The following is a 19480-nucleotide window of genomic DNA, read 5'->3' on the forward strand; positions in this document are numbered from 1 at the left end:
TTAGGCTCTTCCTGAGATAGAAAGCTGCTATACAGACATTCTTCTTGTGTTTTTTCCTTGTTTGAACTCTAGAAGATACATTACCAATAATGAGTTCAAAAGGGTGATCTCTAGTCCATTTTATCTGTTGTAGTATATTAGATCTAGATGAAGAGGCCTCATTGTTTTCTTGATGTGTGACTGAGTTTTGAATAGAAGAAACTCCCCTGAGTTTGTGAATCTTTGATTTGAAGAAGGAGTTCTTTATTTAATTGATCTATTTTGACTCTCAGCTTCTCTGATTGTTCCGACGGATGATGCACTTTGTCTCCCGACGGATGAAGCTGATTGTCTTCCGACGGATGATGTATTTTGTACCTCAACTGATGCTGAATTTTGTGCATCATTGGAGATAGACTTTTTTGCATTATCCTTAGCCACTATTTCTTGATCACTATCATCATCACTGTCATCACAAATTATGTCAATATTGTCAAATTTGAGGCTATCATGGAAACCTTCATCTTTTAGTCCTTCAATCTTCTTATCATCAAACACAACATTTACTGATTCCATAACATTGTTTGTTCTAAGATTGTAGACTCTATATGCTTTTCCAACAGCATATCCAACAAAAATTCTTTCATCTGATTTAGCATCAAACTTTCCATGATCTTTAGTTTGATTCCTTAGAATATAACATTTGCATCCAAAGATATGAAGAAAATTTAGAGTTGGCTTCATATTCTTGAACAATTGGTAGGGTGTCATGCATTTTTCTTGATTGACCAAAGAAATATTCTGAGTGTAGCATGCAGTATTCACAGCTTCAGCCCAAAAATATGTTGGTAACTTTGATTCTTCAAGCATTATCCTTGCAGCTTTAATAAGAGATCTGTTTTTCCTTTTCACCACTCCATTTTGTTGTGGAGTTCTAGCTGCAGAAAACTCATGCATAATCCCATTCTCTTCAAAAAAAAATCACATCACAGAATTCTTGAACTCATTTCCATTGTCACTCCTGATTCTTCTTACTTTGAAATTAGGATGATTTTTGACTTGCCTTATGTGATTGATGATGATTTCACTAGCTTCATCTTTGAATTTTATAAAATATGTCCAAGAGAACTTTGAGAAATCATCTACATTTACTAGGCAATATCTTTTCCTTGAGATGGACAACAGATTGACTAGTCCAAACAAATCCATGTGCAATAGTTGCAAAGGTTCTTCAATTATTGAATCAAGCTTCTTTTTGAATGAGGCTTTAATCTGCTTTCCTTTCTGGCAGGCATCACACAATCCATCCTTTGAAAACTCCACTTGAGGAATACCTCTAACCAATTCTTTCTTGACTAGCTCATTAATGGTCTTGAAGTTTAGATGGGATAGCTTCTTGTGTCATAGCCAAATTTTATCTTGACTTGCTTCACTCAGAAGACAAGTTACAGATTTTGCATTTGTTGAGTTGAAGTCAGCTAGATACACATTTTCTTTTCTCACTCCAGTGAGAACCACTTTGTTTCTCTTTTTGCTAGTCACAACACAGGCTTTTGCATTAAAAGTAACTGAGTTGCCCCTATCACAAAGCTGTCTGATACTCAACAAATTGTGCTTGAGACCATCCACTAGGGCAACTTCCTCAATGATGACATTTTGTTTTGAAATCAAGCCATATCCCACAGTATAAGCCTTGATGTCGTCTCCAAAAGTAATACTTGGACCAGCTATTCTCTAAAACCAGTGAGAAGGGTAGAATCTCTTGTCATGTGCCTTGAGCAACCATTATCCAGAGATACCAAAGATTCTTTTTGTTTCCCTGCACACATCAAAATCAAATCAAGTTGATTTTGGTACCCGAGTTTCCTTGGGTCCTGCCTTGTTAGCCTTTTTCTTTGGTTTCTTAGGTTTGACCTCATTTTACTTGGGTATTATAGATTCATCCTTTGTCATTTGAGTTGGACCATTGAAACCATTCATCATTGCAGAATTATCATGCACAGGTTGATTAACATGAAAAGGCATACTTTATGCAAACATGTTATTCCAGTAAGGCATGCTAAATGGCATTTGTGGCATACTAAATGCAGCATAATATGGATTTTGTGCAAATGGCATGTTAGCATATTGTGCATTCAAATTGTGTGCAAACATAACATTGACAGGCATTGCAGGCATGCTGGGAAATTAAGGTGGTGCAGACATATGAGTAGGCATAGCAAGTTTGCAATTAACAGACAAATGATTAATACTACCACACTTAACATAGATTTTTCTTGGTGAATATTTATCAGGTGTGTAGTTTTTATGTTTATTAATTCCTACTTTCCCATTTCTATTGTTTTTCCTTTTTAACTCTGCTTTCACTTTAATTTTCTCAAATCTGTCATTCAATTGCTTGATAGAAAGATGACCTACATTGACTCTTTTGTTCTTATTTACTTGACTTGTTTCTCCTGGAACAAAGTTCTTAGAAACTGATCCATACTTTTCATTCAACTTAGCTAGTTTAGCTTTGCTTACTAGTTTACTTATACTCAACGGATGTGGCTCATTGTCTCTCGACGGATAATCCTTTTGATTATTCGACGGATAATTTTCATCATCCGTCAAATCCAGATCAGTTAAAGTCCTTCAACCAGATTGGAATCAAGCTTCTCCTTGTTCTTTTTCCAGGATGCATCATAGAAAGCTTCTATACCTTGAACTTTAGTGATTTGAGCATAGACATCTCTTGATGATTTCCATGCCTTAATCACTTCCTGTTCTCGTTCAATTTGTTTTCTTAAAATTTCCTCTTTCTTTAAGGATTCGGTTAGTTCATCCTTAGCAATCTTGCATTCTATTTTCAATTTTTCAAACTCAACAAATTGAGTCTCTAGCACATTGTTTCTTTCACTTAAACACACATTGGTCTTTTTAATTTTATTGTTTTCTTTAGTGAGAGACTTGAGTGTAACACACAGGTGATATAACTCATTAGACATATCATTTCTGGAATCATTACACTCAGCTTTAGATAAATAAGCTAGGTTGGTAGTGATTACCTGATTGCTTGATGAACTTCTCTCTGTTTTATCTGATTTGGCCATAAGTGCTAGATTGACATAGCTTGTATCTTCATCATCTTCTAATCCATCTGCAGCCCAGTCATTCTCTTGTGTGATGGAAGCCCTTTCCTTTTGTTTGAGCAACTTAAAATATTTCTGCTTATAATCAACATGCTGAAACTTCTTTGTACTAGAATCAGGCTTTCTACACTCACTAGAAAAATTACCTGCCAAGCCACATTTGAAATACTTGAATTTAGATTTATGAACCATGTTTCTGTTTGGCTTAACTTTTCTAAAATTCTTCTTGAATTTGAGTTTGGCAAATCACCTTGATAGAAAAGCAAGATGCTCATCTATGTCATCCATGTCATCTTGACTAAACTAGTCTTCATGCTCAGCTACTAGTCCCTTTCCTTTGCCTTCATAAACTTTTAAGTTTGGTGCAGATTCAACAGCTTCAACCTTTATCTCATTCTCCTTTTCTTGCTCAGCAACTAGTGTAATGGACCCTCCCTTCTTTCTTCTTTTCTCCATTTTCTCATCTTGCTCTATTTCAAGCTCATAGGTTTTTAGGATACCATACAGTCTATCCAAGGTGAACTCCTTGTAATCTTGAAAATTTCTCAATGAGACTGTCATAGGTTTCCATTCCTTTGGTAGAGATCTAAGTAATTTGATGTTTGAGTCTTTTGTTTGATAGACCCTTCCATGCAGTTTTAGAGCATTCAGTAGTTTTTGAATCTACTGAAAATGTCAGTGAGTGACTCACCTTCTTCACTATGAAACTGCTCATATTGCTGAATTAAGAGTTGCATCTTGTTCTCCCTTACTTGCTCAGTTCCATCACATATAACTTGAATTGTATCCCATGCATCCTTAGCAGTCTTGCAGTTTATGATGTTATCAAACATGTCACTGTCAACACCATTAAACAGAATGTTCATGGACTTTTTATCCTTTTGAACTTGTTCTTTATCTGGACCTGACCATTCTGCTTGTGGTTTTGGGACTGATGCTTCATTTCCTGTAGCAGCTCTCATAGGGACATGTGGACCTTTCTCAATGTAGTCCACATATGCTTCATCTTAAGATAGGAAATGTAGGTTCATCTTCACCTTCCAATGTTGATAGTTGTCTTTGTCCAGAATGGGAATTTTTACTCCATCATCTTTTCTGTTCATCTTATTGATTGTGGTGATCTTTACACTCTTTGTACTTCAAGAGCTTTCTCTGATACCAATTGTTATTCCCAATCAATGAAACAAGAAATACAGAAGGGGGGTTTGAATATAATTCTGGCTTCTTTTTCTTATTATAAGAATGTTCTTACTTCATATATAACTGTGTTTGATTTTGCAAGAGTACGAAATAAAAGTAAAGTGGAAATCAAAACACAGAGCAATAAAACATAAGGCTTTAAAACTTTCTAGTGGATTTGAACTTATCCACCAGAGATATATATATTTATATAAAGATGAGAACTCTATGATACTTGAATAGCACACAGCTGCTTACAAGTGAACTTACAGAATTACAGAGAGATGCTTAACACATACAGCTTTATCTATCTCCCTGAAAATAATGTTTACTTAGTTATTTTGTTCTACTTGCTACACTTGGTTTATATACTACCAAGTTACATGATAAAAAGACAAAAAAAGTAAAACAAAAATTATTTCTAGTCTAATTTAATGCTGCTTCATTACACCATCCAGCATCTTTGAATATCTTCATAATTGCATGGAAATGGTAATGCTTCTATGTTCTCTAAATCCTGCAATTAGGATGCCACATTCCATTTGCAAACACCCGACACATGTGACTTTGTTGTCACTATCAACTGCTCTTTTGAATTATGATAATCTGTCGGGACTATGTTTGTCATCCGTCGGGAGCCTTGGTGATTATCTGTCGGGAGCCTTTGTAGATCATCTGTCGGGGGCCTTTCTGCAACCTGACTCTATTTTACTTATGCAGAATTACAAGACATCTTATATTTACAATTAGCCAACCTATTCAGCATATCAATCTAGTAGTCAACATGACTTAAAGAATCCTACAACATCTACTAATACATTTTTGTTTTTAGGCATGTGCTACAACACTTATTATTACATAAGCTACACTCTCGATGGATGTTCAGTTGTCATCCGTTAGGAATATGAAGTTCATCCGTTGGGACTATGAAGTTCATCCATCGGGACTATTGTAGAACATCCGTCGAGAGCTACAAAGACACTAAGTTAAATCTACTAAGGTGTTTTGTTCAACTTATCATCAAGTTCACAACATATTCCTAACATTGCTGCACATTCAAATTTCAAAGTGTATCAAATGGATGTCAAGAGTGCATTTCTAAATGGTGAGTTATAAGAAGAAGTTTATGTGCAACAGCCACCTGGCTTTGAAGATCCAGAATTTCCAGATTTTGTGTACAAGATACTCAAGGCTCTATATGGACTAAAGCAGACACCTAGAGCTTGGTATGACACATTGACATATTTTCAACTTAAACATTGTTTCACTAGAGGAACAATAGACAAGACACTCTTCTACAAGTTGCATGGTGGTGATATGATCCTAGTTCAGATCTATGTGGATGATATCATTTTTGGTTCTACTAATGAGAAGTTTTGTCTAATATTCTCTAAGCTTATACAGAGTGAATATGAAATGAGTATGATGGGGGAATTAAGTTAGTTTCTTAGACTTCAAGTCAGTCAAAGAAGTGATGGAATCTTCATCAGCCAAACTAAGTATGTTAAAGATTTATTGAAAAAGTTTGGCATGGTTGATTTTTCACCTGCATCTATACCTATGTCTATAGCAACAAAGTTGGATGAAGATAAAAAGGGCAAGAGTGTAGATATTTTAAGCTATAGAGGAATTATTGGATCATTGCTTTACTTAACTGCACGTAGACCAAACATCATGTTTGCAACATGTCCGTGTGCAAGATTTCAAGCCAATCCAAAAGAATCACATTTGATGGTTGTGAAGAGGATTTTCAGATATTTGAAGGGGACTCCAAACTTGGGACTATGGTATCCTAAGGGAACTGGTTTTGAAGCTGTTGGATACACATATATAGATTTTGCTGGATGTAGGATTGACAAAAAGAGTAGTAATGGAAGCTGTCAGTTTCTTGGACAAAGACTTGTATCCTGGTATAGCAAGAAACAACAATCAGTGTCAACTTCCACAACTGAAGATGAATACATAGTTGCTGGAAGTTATTGTGCTCAAATGCTTTGGATTAAAAATCAGCTAATGGACTAAGGCCTAGTGTTACATAAAATTCCAATCATGTGTGACAATACTAGTGCTATATCTATTGTGGTTAATCCAGTTAATCATTCTAGGACAAAGCATATTGATGTAAGGTACCATTTTATCAGAGAACATGCTGTAAATGGTACCATTGAGCTAATTTTTGTTCCAACGGAAAAACAATTAGCTGACATTTTTACTAAACCTTTGGATGAAGCAACTTTCACTAGACTCGTAGGTGAAATTAGAATGCTTAATTCTTCATCCTAAGGAAAGAACTTAGCTAATGTATTGCAGCAGATTAATTTCTAGTAAATTAAAATTAATTTGATTTAATTAGAAATTAACTGAAATATGAATTATAAATATTTCAGAAATCTCTGCATATTTATTTTTCAAAATTCAAAACTCAGCTTGGAATCTTTCAAATTCTAAGAAAACCGTCTAACTATTAATTTACATCTTTCATATATAAAATTAACACAAGGCAGAATCAAAGTGATCAAAAGTATATTGAGAATTGAGTTCTCGATAAGTCAAATTGATTTATCGATCGACAATCATCTTAAGACTTCTCGAGTGAGTTCTCGATAAGTCAATTTACTGACTTCTCGAGTGACTTCTCGATAAGCTTTATTATGACTTATCGATAAGTCATTGTAGAGTTCTCTATAAGTGATAACTTACAGAGTTCTCTACAAGTATTATTTTAGACTTATAGATAACTCAGAACTGAAATAATTTAATTCAATAAATTATTTTGGTAAAATACTTTTGGTAAAATTATTCTGATTTTATTTTTATGTATTCAAATAAAAATTGGAAACAATTCAGTCCATTTTTGGGACAAACTGGGTATTTATTTGACATCTCGATAAGTTAATTTTTAGTTCTCTAAAAGAGTAAATTAAAATGACTTCTCGATATGTAATTAACTTTCAAAATGACTTGTCGATAAGTATACTCTAAACGTCTATTTTTGACTTCTCGATAAGTCATCTACTTTTACTATAAATACCCAGACATCTCGATACATATATACTTACGCCTTTGTGAACTCTAAGTGACCTAGCCTTTTCAATTCCAAATTGATTTCTCTCTCGTTTTAAACTCTTTTACACTAATTTTTCTTACCCATTCTCCCTTACTTAAAAATAATGGCACTCAACAATGTTAGAGCTGTAATCCCAGAAAAAGGAACCAACTACATCGCTTTCACTGATGCTAACCAAGCCCCTAATAGTTTCAAGGGGTTTGTGAAATTCTTGTTTGAATCCTATCTTGCAGGTGCTTTAACTGTTAACCCAGTCCTGTACTTGGATGTTCTACATGAGTTTACAGCTGTGGTGAGAACTGTAATGAATGACAACTCTGTATCTTTGGTGATAACTTGCATAATTGGAGGCCAACATATAGAGTTCAATGAGCAAGATGTGAATGCAGTTTTGGGTCTTCCAACTGCAAATCTAGTGGAGGTGCCAACCCAGGATGAACTAGCTGAGTTTATGGACTTCATCAACTATGGTGGAAGAATCAGCTAGGCAAGCTTGAACAGAACAAACCTAAGGAAGGATTGGTCCTTTGTGTTTGATTCTACAATAAGGGCCTTCACATGCAAAAAGACAGGATATGACAACATCTCAAGTGTGGTGCAGAAGTAGGTGTTCTCAATAGCCCACAACAGACACTTGAATCTTGGTCTATTGATCGTGGAAGTACTTGCAACCATGCTGACCATGCCCCAATCTGCTAGAGGTAAGGAAATTTTCTTTCCTAGATTTATCATGTCTAATTTAAATCATAAAGTAACAGACATACATTTGTTGAATGGCATAGACAACAGTAATATAGGCAATTATAAGCATGTGTCCAAAATTATATTTGGTTCACTTACTACAAAGAATAAGGTAAATGTAAGTCTGAAAATCACTCCATTCATGATGGAGAGGTTTAAGACTTATCCTTACCCTATGCCTGATATGAGATTAAATGCTCAATCTAGTACACTATGGTCCCTGAACCTGTAGAAGTTCAAATACAGGAAAACCAACAGGGGCCTTCCCAAGCTAAAACCACTTTTTCAAAACAAATAGCAGCTAGGAAACCAACCACTTCATCCTTTCAAAAGGATGAATTGAGTAAAAAGAAGAGAAAGGAGATAACCCTAACTGTTATGAATGAGAGTAGTTAGGTACAACTACAACCTCAATCACCTTTGGTCAGAAAAACAAAGAAGGCTAAAAAAAATGAGTTGACCACTCAAGCCACCTCTGTATCCTCCCAAAAGGATGTAGTTGTACAAATGGGGCCAAAACAAATTCTAGAGACATCCTCTCAACAGGGTGCTTCTATTGAAAAGAGCATTCTACCCAATGCACCTTGTAAAGAGTCTGCACAGCCAACACTTGAACAAGTCCAAGTGTATGGTAGGAGAAATAAGGATAACACACACAAGGAGAGCACATCCCTTGAAGCTCCCTCGTCCATTCAGGGGGAGCTGCCAACACTCAATCCTGAGATTCAAAATCTTATGTCTAAAATTTCCTCTTCCTATACTGAAATACTTGAATCAAGTCCTCAAGTGTTGCCCAAATCAAGTGACTTGGTTCAAGAAACCTTGCTCACCACCCAGAAACCAAAATTAGTTGGTGAGAGGCTACATCCTGGGGTAGACCTTGATGACACCAACACAAACATGGGGGATTCATCAGTTTTTACTGAAGAACCCATGGAGATCACAAATGTACCTTCATGTGCAAATCAGTCTTCACAGACTATAAGGTTTGAGGGTAGTACTCCTAGGGGGAGCTATCTATATCCTCTCCAATTCAATTGGAGGTTCTTGTTCCAGGAACAACTCCCCTCAAAACCTGGTTGAAATTGCTTTCACAATTGAAGTTGGGAGTACAATTGCCAATGATCTTGTCATAGAGGAGGCAAGTATTGCACATTTAAGTGACAGTGTGGTGCAAGACACACAAGGGTTTGAGGCTGTTGCAAATGACAGTAGCACAATCAAATCCCTTCCAATTCAAATGGAGGTTCCCACAACTGGTGAGGAACAACACCCTGTCATAAACACATAGAAATCTGTGAGTCAAAGTATGACTCCTGTCACAAGTGGTTTCGACCCTACACTTCAACCCTCAACCTCAACCTCTCAACAACCTCATCTCATCTCCCAATGGTTGCACATAACTGAAGTTCAACCAACAACTGTGGATAAGTCATGCAACCTCAGATATGTCTAACCAGGATTACCAAGCCATCATGCTCTCATATCAAACAGATGTCCAAGAACAACAAGATAAAATTGTTAATGAAGCTGAACAGGATGGAAACTGTGATGATTGGATGAACAAGGACTATAGTCTGGAGATGGAGGATGTTTTGTCTAAATTCGGGGAAGATTATCTAACCATTTTGGGAAGCAATGCCAAATCTCTAACTCCTGATGAGGTTTATGATGCAATAAATAAAGTCACCAAAGCTCAACTCAAAGCTTTCCATCTCTTTGGAAAAGCTCTAGCAATCAAGTTGACTGGTCATGAAGATAAAATAATGGGAATGGTGAGAAGAAAGATGGATGAAATAATTCCCTCATAAGTAGAGATCAAGAACCAATTCAAAAACTTTTCAGAACAAATGTCAATGTATGATCTAAGTGGGGTGGACAAGAGTGTCACACAGGTGAAGGATTCTTTTGTAGCTTTGCACAAGGTAGTTCAAGATCACATCACAAACTCTAATGACACAAGGTGGAAGCTGGATCAAATACATACTGCAAGGTAGACTCCTTCCCCTTTAGTAATTGATGATATACAGAAGCATGTGCAAGCTTTATTTGGACCATCTACTGTTATCTCTACTTCAGGCTCATCTACTCAAAATATTCAAGATCTCAAGGCACATGTTACTTCTCTAGAGACCTCAAATGCCTCCCTCAATGCTCAAGTTCAGTATTTGACTTCTCTAGTCAAGAGTCAACAATTAAATATCAAGACCATGGTGGACTCTCACAAGCATCTCCAAATGCAGAATTCTGTTGATTTGGGGGCCATCATGGGGAAGCTCGACATACCATTGCCCTCTCTACCTGAAGAAATAAGGCCAGAATTACCAACTCCCCTACTCATGCCTATCAGCAAGACTAAGGGGGAGATTGAGGCTAGGATTCAATAATCCAGGGATGCTAAAGCTAAATCTAAAGAGCCTATTCAGGTTTGTCAAAGCACTTCAAGTGCTCAAGTTGATGTTGGAAAAATAAGACTTCTAAAGGCTGTAGAAGGACCAAATCAAGACCAAAAATTCAGTGAACTTCTTGCAGTACTAAGAATGTCTATTCAAAATAATTACATGACCTACAAGAAAGCTTTGGCCAAGAACATCAACTTCATCAGGGCCGTAGTTGTAAAAATTAATAATATCTTGGAGAAAAGGATTGTTGTGAATATCAATGATGGTGGTGTGGACAGGTGTCATCAGGTTTCTCTTCCAAATCTTAAAACCTTAAGAGAATCTGAACTGGATGCAATAATTGACAGAGTAAATCCAGTTATTCCAGAAGACACCCAACTTCTCCATGAGCTCAAAAATGCACAGATAGCAGCTTTTCTTGAAGCCTATGTATATCCAAACAAAGGAGTAGTCTACATTTGTCCAACAACCAAGAAATGCAAACATTTCCTTGTTCCTAAAAATTATGTCAAATCAAACATAAGGATGATCATGACTTTGCAGTATGATCTAAAGTACAAAAGGAGCAAGAAGCATGAGGATGAGGAGATGATATAGATTCTTGACAGAGACCTAATGAACTCTGACACCATGTTGCCACCTACTCAGTTTAATCTAAGAAATGACAAAGATGATGATGAGCAGAAGCATGATGAACAAAAACCTTCAGGCTCAAATCCAAGTCAATCATCAAAAGTAACTGGTGGCAAAGATAAGCAGGATGAGAAGAAGGATGGTGACAAGAAAAGGGCAGAAGAAAGGAGAAGCAAGAAAAGGCACGATGGCTCAGAACCACAACAAACCCTAAAAATCCAAACTACTCAAGCTCAACCTTCAAAGCCAAAAAACTCACATACTGAACCTTATCCTACCTCAAAGCCTAAATTCCTAGACAAACAAACTGCGAATACCTTTTCTAAAAATACCAATCACCTCAAGCCAAATATTTCTCAAGAAAATCACAAACCTACCTTCTGTCAAGCCATCACTCAAAATTCACTACAAATCTGTTGGGAGAAAATCTAAGAAAGCTAAACATACTGAAAAAGTACAAGTTACTGAGAGGGCCATCTAGAACTGTTTCAAGCAAAGTGATTTTCTACCTTTAAATTGGTGTATCTCAGATGAAGATTATTTTCAACAAATAGTTGAGGAAATAGTTAGAGTTTGGGTTGTCACTCTAAGGGAAGTAAGAATCTACTATGAAGATGGGTCCTTCACATTTCTTGGCAACAACTTAATGGACTCTCTCTCTCCCACATAAATTAAAAGAGTGATAAGTTTACTAAAGGATAAGGATACTGCTACAAGAGCATGGAGATCTGTATTGGCAGAATGGTTGATTGTAAGGGAGGAAACAAGAGAAAGAAATGAGGATGAATATGAGGAGAGGAAAAGAATATATGATGAGGAGATTGAAATGTACATTAAAAGATCAGAAGAACTCAAGGCAAAAGGGATGAGCAGAATTTCCAAGGATGGAAGATTTCTAAATGTAAAGGCTGGTGCATTCTCAAAGTTTAGGATTGATATACTAGATGGTTATCCAAAGCCAGGCAGACTCAAACTTGTGGAAGCTCTAAGAGGGTTACCAATCATAGAAGAACTTGAAATTCTAGTTTACTTAAAGGATCTCATTAGAGAAGAAGCAAAAGCAAAAACAGTCATTACCTAATGTATAAATGTTATAATTATGCCAATTTTTATATATTAGTCTTAATTTCCATTGTAGCTTGGTGTTAGCCTTATTAACAGGCATGAATTTGTGTTAATCAATCTTCTCACAAATTGGGAAAGATTGGTGTGCAAGACATGCATGTACAATAACAAGACTAAGTCAAATTGACAACCCTAAGTAAGTTGTATGATAATCTATATTTGTATTATGTATTTTAACACTTAAGTCTGTAAAAATGTTCAAGAGTAGACTAGAGTCTTTTTTTGTAAACAGTATCAAGCCTAAGAATTCTATTTGGAAGAAGATAAAAAAGATCATGCCTTAGAAGAATTGTGAAGAAGCTTGGAGTTGAATAAATATGTTTTGGGAAAAATATTCTAAGTATAGTTCTCTACAAGTCACATATTGTATTATAGAGAAGTCATTCGAGAACTCCAGAATGACTTATCGACAAGTCAGGAAAAGCTACTAGAGAACTCAGAGATATCGACAAGCTAAATTGAAGACATGTAGATTGGAGATATCGACAAGTCATTTCTTTACTAGAGAACTCTAGAGATATCGACAAGTCAAAATATCACTAGAGATCTCTGAGATATCGATAAGTCTATTTGTCACTAGAGAACTCAGAGTTATCTATAAGCCAACTTGTCATTAATGAACTTAGAGTTATCGATAAGCCAAAGTGAAGACATGAAGATATGAGATCTCGACAAGCCAAATTCTCTTATAGAGAACTCAGAGACTTCGATAACTCAAAATACTTGTAGAGTGATTAGAGATCTCGATAAGCCAATATACTTATCGAGATGTCAAATTCTCTATATATAAAACTGGAGATCTCGAGGTAAAACTCAAAGTACAAAATGCAGACCAGTTCAATATCCAAGATTATCAAGCAATAAGCAATCTAATCAGTTGGATTGACAAGTCTATAAAAAATAGCTTGAAGAGTACAAGATCAAAGGCCAAGATTAACTGACAGAGTAAAGTCACAGGCGTGCAAGATTAACAAAGATACACTAAGCCATAAATAGAAAGATTTGATTATCCAAAAATAGGGTTTAGTACATGCTAATGCATGTTGTGTAATAACTAGTGTTTACTGTTCTATAAATTAAACATTGGATACTTTGTAAGCTGTAACAATTTTGATCAGAAAAATCTTGTATTCTCTCAAGGAAGAAGCTAAACTTTTTATCAACAAAGAGCCTAGAAATTTTATAGCAAAACATTCTTAATTTTAATATAAAATTAAGTGAGTTTTGAAAGATTTGTGTTCACTGTTTTATTTGTCTAAATTTAGCACTAATACATTTAACTACAAGATTTTAATTTACTTTTTTCATCATCATACACACTTCAAGAAAAGCAGAAAAACACAAAAACACATTCACCCCCCTCTGTGTGTGATTCGTTATCTAACAACTACAACATCCCTAGTCCAACCATCATATCTCAGAACCCTGGCGGAATACGGCCCAACTCATGTCAAAGAGTCTCAATAACTAACTGAGCAAGACGAGTGGCTCGATGAAACTCTGCATAGGTATTCGTACCATCATGCACTAATGCGTCTAACTCAAGAGAAACACTATAAACTGTCTGTTGTAACCTCTGTCTCATCAGATAATCTGGCTGGAGTGCTGATAACGGTCCTCTGTCTCTCTGATCGAATAATCTCATAATCTTCCTGTACTGGGATCTCCAATAATGCACATCCTCTCTCATGGTGCTATACTCATGATACGGTACCATGTCCGGCTCTCTAACCTGATCAACTGACTCCTTGGACGGAACTCTGGGTATCTCAGCAACACCCTATGTGGCAACCCTAACTGTAACCCTATATCATGCTCTCCCATCCCCTCAACCGGGGCCATCTGAAACGTCTCCGAAACTGGAGCATACACATGTAAAGGATATGGAACTGCAGCTGGTGGAAACTATGCCTGAACCTCAAGTATAAACTGATACTTCAAAGGTAATGGAGGTGATATCAATGGCTCAAAAAACTCCATAGGATCAAACATGTCAAGATCTGGAAGCTGTTTTGGGGCTGGTGATGCTGGCTCCTGTGGTATCTCTGGTGGAGGTATCTGTGCTGGAATCTGAACCGGTACTGGTGGTATCACCGTGGCTACCGGTCCTCTAACGGTCCTCTCAGAAGATGATGATGCCATCTGGTAATATAACAAAACAAAAAAGAATCACTTTATATTCCTATAACTCATAAATTCCTAATCTTAGAAACTATCTATACCTTAACAATCATATTCCTATCTTATGTTATTTTCCTATCTTATCTTAATCCTCATGTTCTTGTTTCAGGGACCAAAACCTACGGATCTGATGCCAATTGTAACTTCCTCCAAATCTGGGGTCTAGATCTGGGGATTACTTGCTAATCTTCAATATAATACAAACTTGTATAAAAATTATACAACACTATATCTAACCTCTTCTATATATCCAGGATCTTTTCTGGTTAAGGTATGAAAATAAGAACAACACACTATCTTTATTACAAACCAAATTTAAAATTTTATAGAACTCTCTTTATTACAAACCATTATCTAAACAAGTTTTAAACTATATTAATTTTTATTCAAACTCACATCATATCTATCTACACTAAACTGGCTCAGGTAGCTCAAAACTCTCTTCCTGGATTGGATTAACACTCTTGGTATTAGAGGGTCCCGCTGCTTGACACATTTCTTTACCACGCGAGTCCGGATAGGTTTCATTCTCCTTCTTAACTGAAATCAAACAAGGTGAATAACAACAAAGAGGGTGAGCCAAAATTTGCTCCACAAGCCCACAATATATAAACAATATTATGATAAAGCTAAATGAGCCGGTAATCTGATTGTATCGATAACTATGCATTTCTGCGAAGGAGAACGAAGGCCACTATTGGCGAGTAACAATAAACTAGACTGGACACAAGTTCGCACCTATATACCGCTGATCAGTCAGGATACAATGCAGATCTATAATTCTATATATAGATCCAGTCGGGTACCCAGGCTCTACGGCCCACAACAAGGATCCAGTTAATTCCCGGTCCATAGGATCAAGTGTATACCTGACCCTAACCATCACCATCCAGTCCACAGATGAGCAACCGGAACAATTGGTATGCTTTGATGTATCCCAACATCAGAATATATCAGGATATATATATATATATATATAGTCTATTGGAATATAAATAGAATATACAGTGAATCTAGAGAAATCAGGAATTGAAATAAAATATGAACAAAGGAATATTAATCGTGTATCAATGTATGCGAACAAAAATTATCCGTGTTTAAGAGCGATGAGAATCCGAATAAGAGAAAATAATCCACTATTCTGAGTCTAGAATAAGGGAAGAACTTGCATGTTACACGATCTACCAAAAATATATCACCATTCTCTAACACGGTGTTGAGTGGCATTTATGACACTTTATAATGCTCCATTAAAGCTTTGAATTGGTGTTATTGCACTCAAGTTGTTGGTGTTTTAATGTGTTTTCTAGTGTTTTTGCATTTTAGCCATTAATCCGGAAATCAGGTGAATTAGCATTGATTTGATGCTAATATGGTGTTAGGATGATGTCCAAGGAATAAAGCTCATGAAGACCAACTCATTGCAGCGAGAAAAGAAGAGAATAGGAATTTTCCCCAGAAGGTCGTGCGCCCGCGCTGTCATAGTGTGCTCCCAAACCCAAAGTACAGAGACACAGAGCATGCACGCTGATCAAGCGCACGACCGCGCCGGGTCGGGATTTTAGAATCCTGATTCTTGTGGGCTTTTGATTGGAGGACTTCTACCACACATGGGTTGCTATATATACCTAAATAAAGGTCATTTTTCATAAGGAGACATACCAGAGCACAAGGAGAAGGCGTAAGAAGACCGTTTTAGCACAATTCAATGAAGGCGAAGAAGACCTAGTTTATACTTATGATTCTTTGTTGTAAGTTATAACTTTTGATGCTAGTTTTCTTATTCGTGAACCTGTACTCTTGTTTCGTACTTGGTTTAATATTTATTCAGTATAAAGACTATGTTCATTATACCATGCTTTCATCGGAACCCACATTGATGATGAGTCCGATTATGGGCTAATCGTTATCGTGGGGTTCTAGCGGATTTATCTATGTATTTCATTAGTTAATTTGTTTCGGTGCTTTAGTGTGTGGTGATTGTATGATAACCTAGTATTGGTTATGCTTATTCGTCTTATGAGTGTCATGAACGTATAAGATAGCGTGTTAATCTTTAATGAAGCGACACTGAATTTAAGGATTTAGAACTTTCCATGCTAGCATAGGTTCATGTGTTACTGTTATGCATGATTCGTAGGTAATTTTAACCATCTCACTTGCCCTATGTAATCACGATAGATAGCTTATGCATTAAGCCATTATGTTGTCAAATTCTATAGACATATAGGGTCTCAATATAATTGGTGCCTGTTCAGCTTCTATCTCTTTTGTGGATGTCTGTCAGTATGTTATTCGTGCAACGAAAGTTGGTGTTTAGCAGTTTCGTATTGTCTGATTAGTGTCATCACCATTACATGCTAAGGTTAAGAACAATAAGGCTATTGAATGAAGTATTTAATGAAGTTAGAATCCCATGTTTGTGTCTTACATTATTCAAATATCTTTAATCTCTTAGTTTATGTTCTCTAGTATAATTCTCAATAGTTAATCTTAGTATAATCAAAACCCAATTTGTTATTCGTTTTAGCATTGAAAAACAACCATATCATAGTTACATAAGTGCATAATTTATAAATTTAATCTAAACCAGTCCCTTTGGGAACGAACTAGAAATAATTATATATTACTTGTGATCGCGTATACTTGCATGAATTTTTAGCGTGTGTTTAGCGACTAACAAGTTTTTGGCGCCGCTACCGGGGACTCGGTGTTAACTTTTTGTTTATGTGTTTGTCATCAGTGATCGTTAAAGTTCATTGACTCGGACATTGTTATTTACCTACTTTTTTCCTTGTCGTGTTTCAGGTACTCTAGCGAGCGTGTATGTATACGCGTTCGCGGGATCGTAAGAGAACTCTGGATCAAGCTGAGGAAGAAGCTGTAGTGGTTCGAAGGGAAGTTTTTAAGGACAAAAAGAAAGTAGAAAAAGAAGAAGAAAAAGTCGAGGAACCAGCTTTAGTAGTGATGGGAGATCAAGCAGAAATTCCTAAGGCTTTGATGGACTATTCTCAGCCTAAGGTCAATGATTTTTAGTCAAGCATCATCAGACGAGCCATCTCATCTAACACTTTTGAGATCAAGTCGAGCACGATTCAGATGATATAAAACTCAGTTCAGTTTGGGGGTTCTCCTACAAAAGACCCCAATATGCACATCAGGGATTTCATTGAGATCTGCGACACTTTCATGTTCAATGGGGTGACTGAAGATGCTATCAAGCTATGACTCTTCCCATTCTCTCTGAGGTATAAGACAAAGTGCTGGTTACATTATCTACCACCAACGTCTATCACCAAATGGGAGGATCTTGCTCAAAAGTTTCTCACTAAATTCTTTTTGTATGGTGAAGATTGCTTCGATCAGGAATGCACTTACTCAGTTTGCGCAGCAAACTGGAGAATCTTTGTGTGTGGCTTGGGATCGATACAAGGAGATGCTAAGAAAGTTCCCACACCATGGCATGCCTAATTGGATGATTATAAACTGTTTCTACAATGGTTTAGGCGCACAATCTAGACCTATGCTCGATGCAGCCTCTGGCAGAGCCTTATGGTCCAAAAGCTATAATGAAGCTTATGAGTTGATCTAGCTAATGGCAGCTAATGAATACCAGATTCCTATTCAAAGAATGTTGCAAGGAAAAGTAGCAGAAATTCTGGAAGTGGAAACAGCTACTGCTATAGCTGCTCAACTTCAAGCTTTGACGATGAAAGTAGACTTTTTGGCTAATTATGGAGTTAATCAAATCACTAGTGTGTGTGATCTTTGTGCGGGGGCACATGTAACTGAGTAGTGTGCTATTTCTAGCGAATCAGTTCAATTTGTGAGAAACTTTCAGAGATCACAGCAGCAAGCTCCAGCCACTTATAATCCAAATAACCGCAATCATCCTAACTTCAGCTGGAGGAAGCTAAGGAGCATGTTAAAGCCATTAAACTGAGGTCTGGTAAGGTTGAAAATCCTGAAAAAGCTAAGACTCCAGATTCTAAAGTTGAGGCTGAAGAAGAAGAAGTGCAGAAGGAAGCATAAGTGGAACCAAGGAAGACTACTGTTGAGCACACTCCTCCTGAGGGTAATACATGGGGGAAACAGATCTATCCTCCATATCCCTTTCCTAAGAGGCTACAAAAGAAAAAGCTGGATAAGCAGTTTGCAAAGTTTCTGGAGGTGTTCAAGAAACTTCGCATCAACATACCTTTTGCTGAAGCTCTTGAATAAATGCCTAGTTACGCGAAGTTCATAAAAGGTATTCTCTCTAGGAAAGTGAAGCTTGATGACTTGGAGACCATTGCTCTCATAGAGGAATACAGTGTTGTGCTGCAACAGAAATTACCTCCGAAGCTTAAAGATCCTGGAAGCTTCACTATTCCTTGCACAATTGGAAATGTGTCTTTTGACAAGTGTTTATGTGACTTGGGAGCTAGCATCAATCTGATGCCCTTGTCAATCTACAAGAAGTTGGACTTGCCTGATCCAAAGCCTACTTATATGACTTTACAGTTGGCCGACCGTTCTATTATATATCCACGAGGTATTGTGGAGGATGTCTTGGTCAAAGTGGATAAACTCATCTTCCCTGATGATTTTGTAATTCTTGATTTTGAGGAGGATAAGAAGATTCCCATAATCTTGGGAAGAGTTTCTTAGCTACTGGCCGAACAGTGATAGATGTACAGAAAGGTGAGCTCACCATGTGAGTGATGGATCAAGATGTAACTTTTAATGTGTTCAATTCCATGAAATTCCCAACGGAAAATGAGGAGTGTTTTAAGGTGGAGATGGTCGATTCTGTGGTCAATTCTGAACTAGATCGATTGCTAAGGTCCGATGCCTTAGAAAAAGCCTTGTTGGGGAATTCCGATAGTGAAGATGATGAAGGTGAAGAGCACTTGTAATATTTGAATGCTTCTCCCTTGAAGCAAAAGGTTGATATGCCTTTTGAATCTCTTGGATTGGAGGAGCTGAAAAGTTCTCCAAAGTGCCTCAAGCCATCTATTGAGGCGGCTCCTACTCTTGAGCTTAAGCCTTTGCCTGAACAT

The 19480-nt window shown here is 36.8% G+C and overlaps 1 non-coding gene across 1 annotated transcript; it reads right to left on the reverse strand.

Moving 5' to 3' along the window:
* Positions 1-17796: 17796 nt before the first annotated feature.
* On the reverse strand, positions 17797-17903 carry LOC141663281 (small nucleolar RNA R71). Its single transcript, XR_012551358.1, has one exon. It is a non-coding gene; the product is annotated as a small nucleolar RNA R71 (small nucleolar RNA).
* Between the last annotated feature and the right edge of the window lie 1577 nt (positions 17904-19480).

Source organism: Apium graveolens, chromosome 5, assembly GCF_009905375.1.
Source record: "Apium graveolens cultivar Ventura chromosome 5, ASM990537v1, whole genome shotgun sequence".
Classification (NCBI taxonomy): domain Eukaryota; kingdom Viridiplantae; phylum Streptophyta; class Magnoliopsida; order Apiales; family Apiaceae; genus Apium; species Apium graveolens.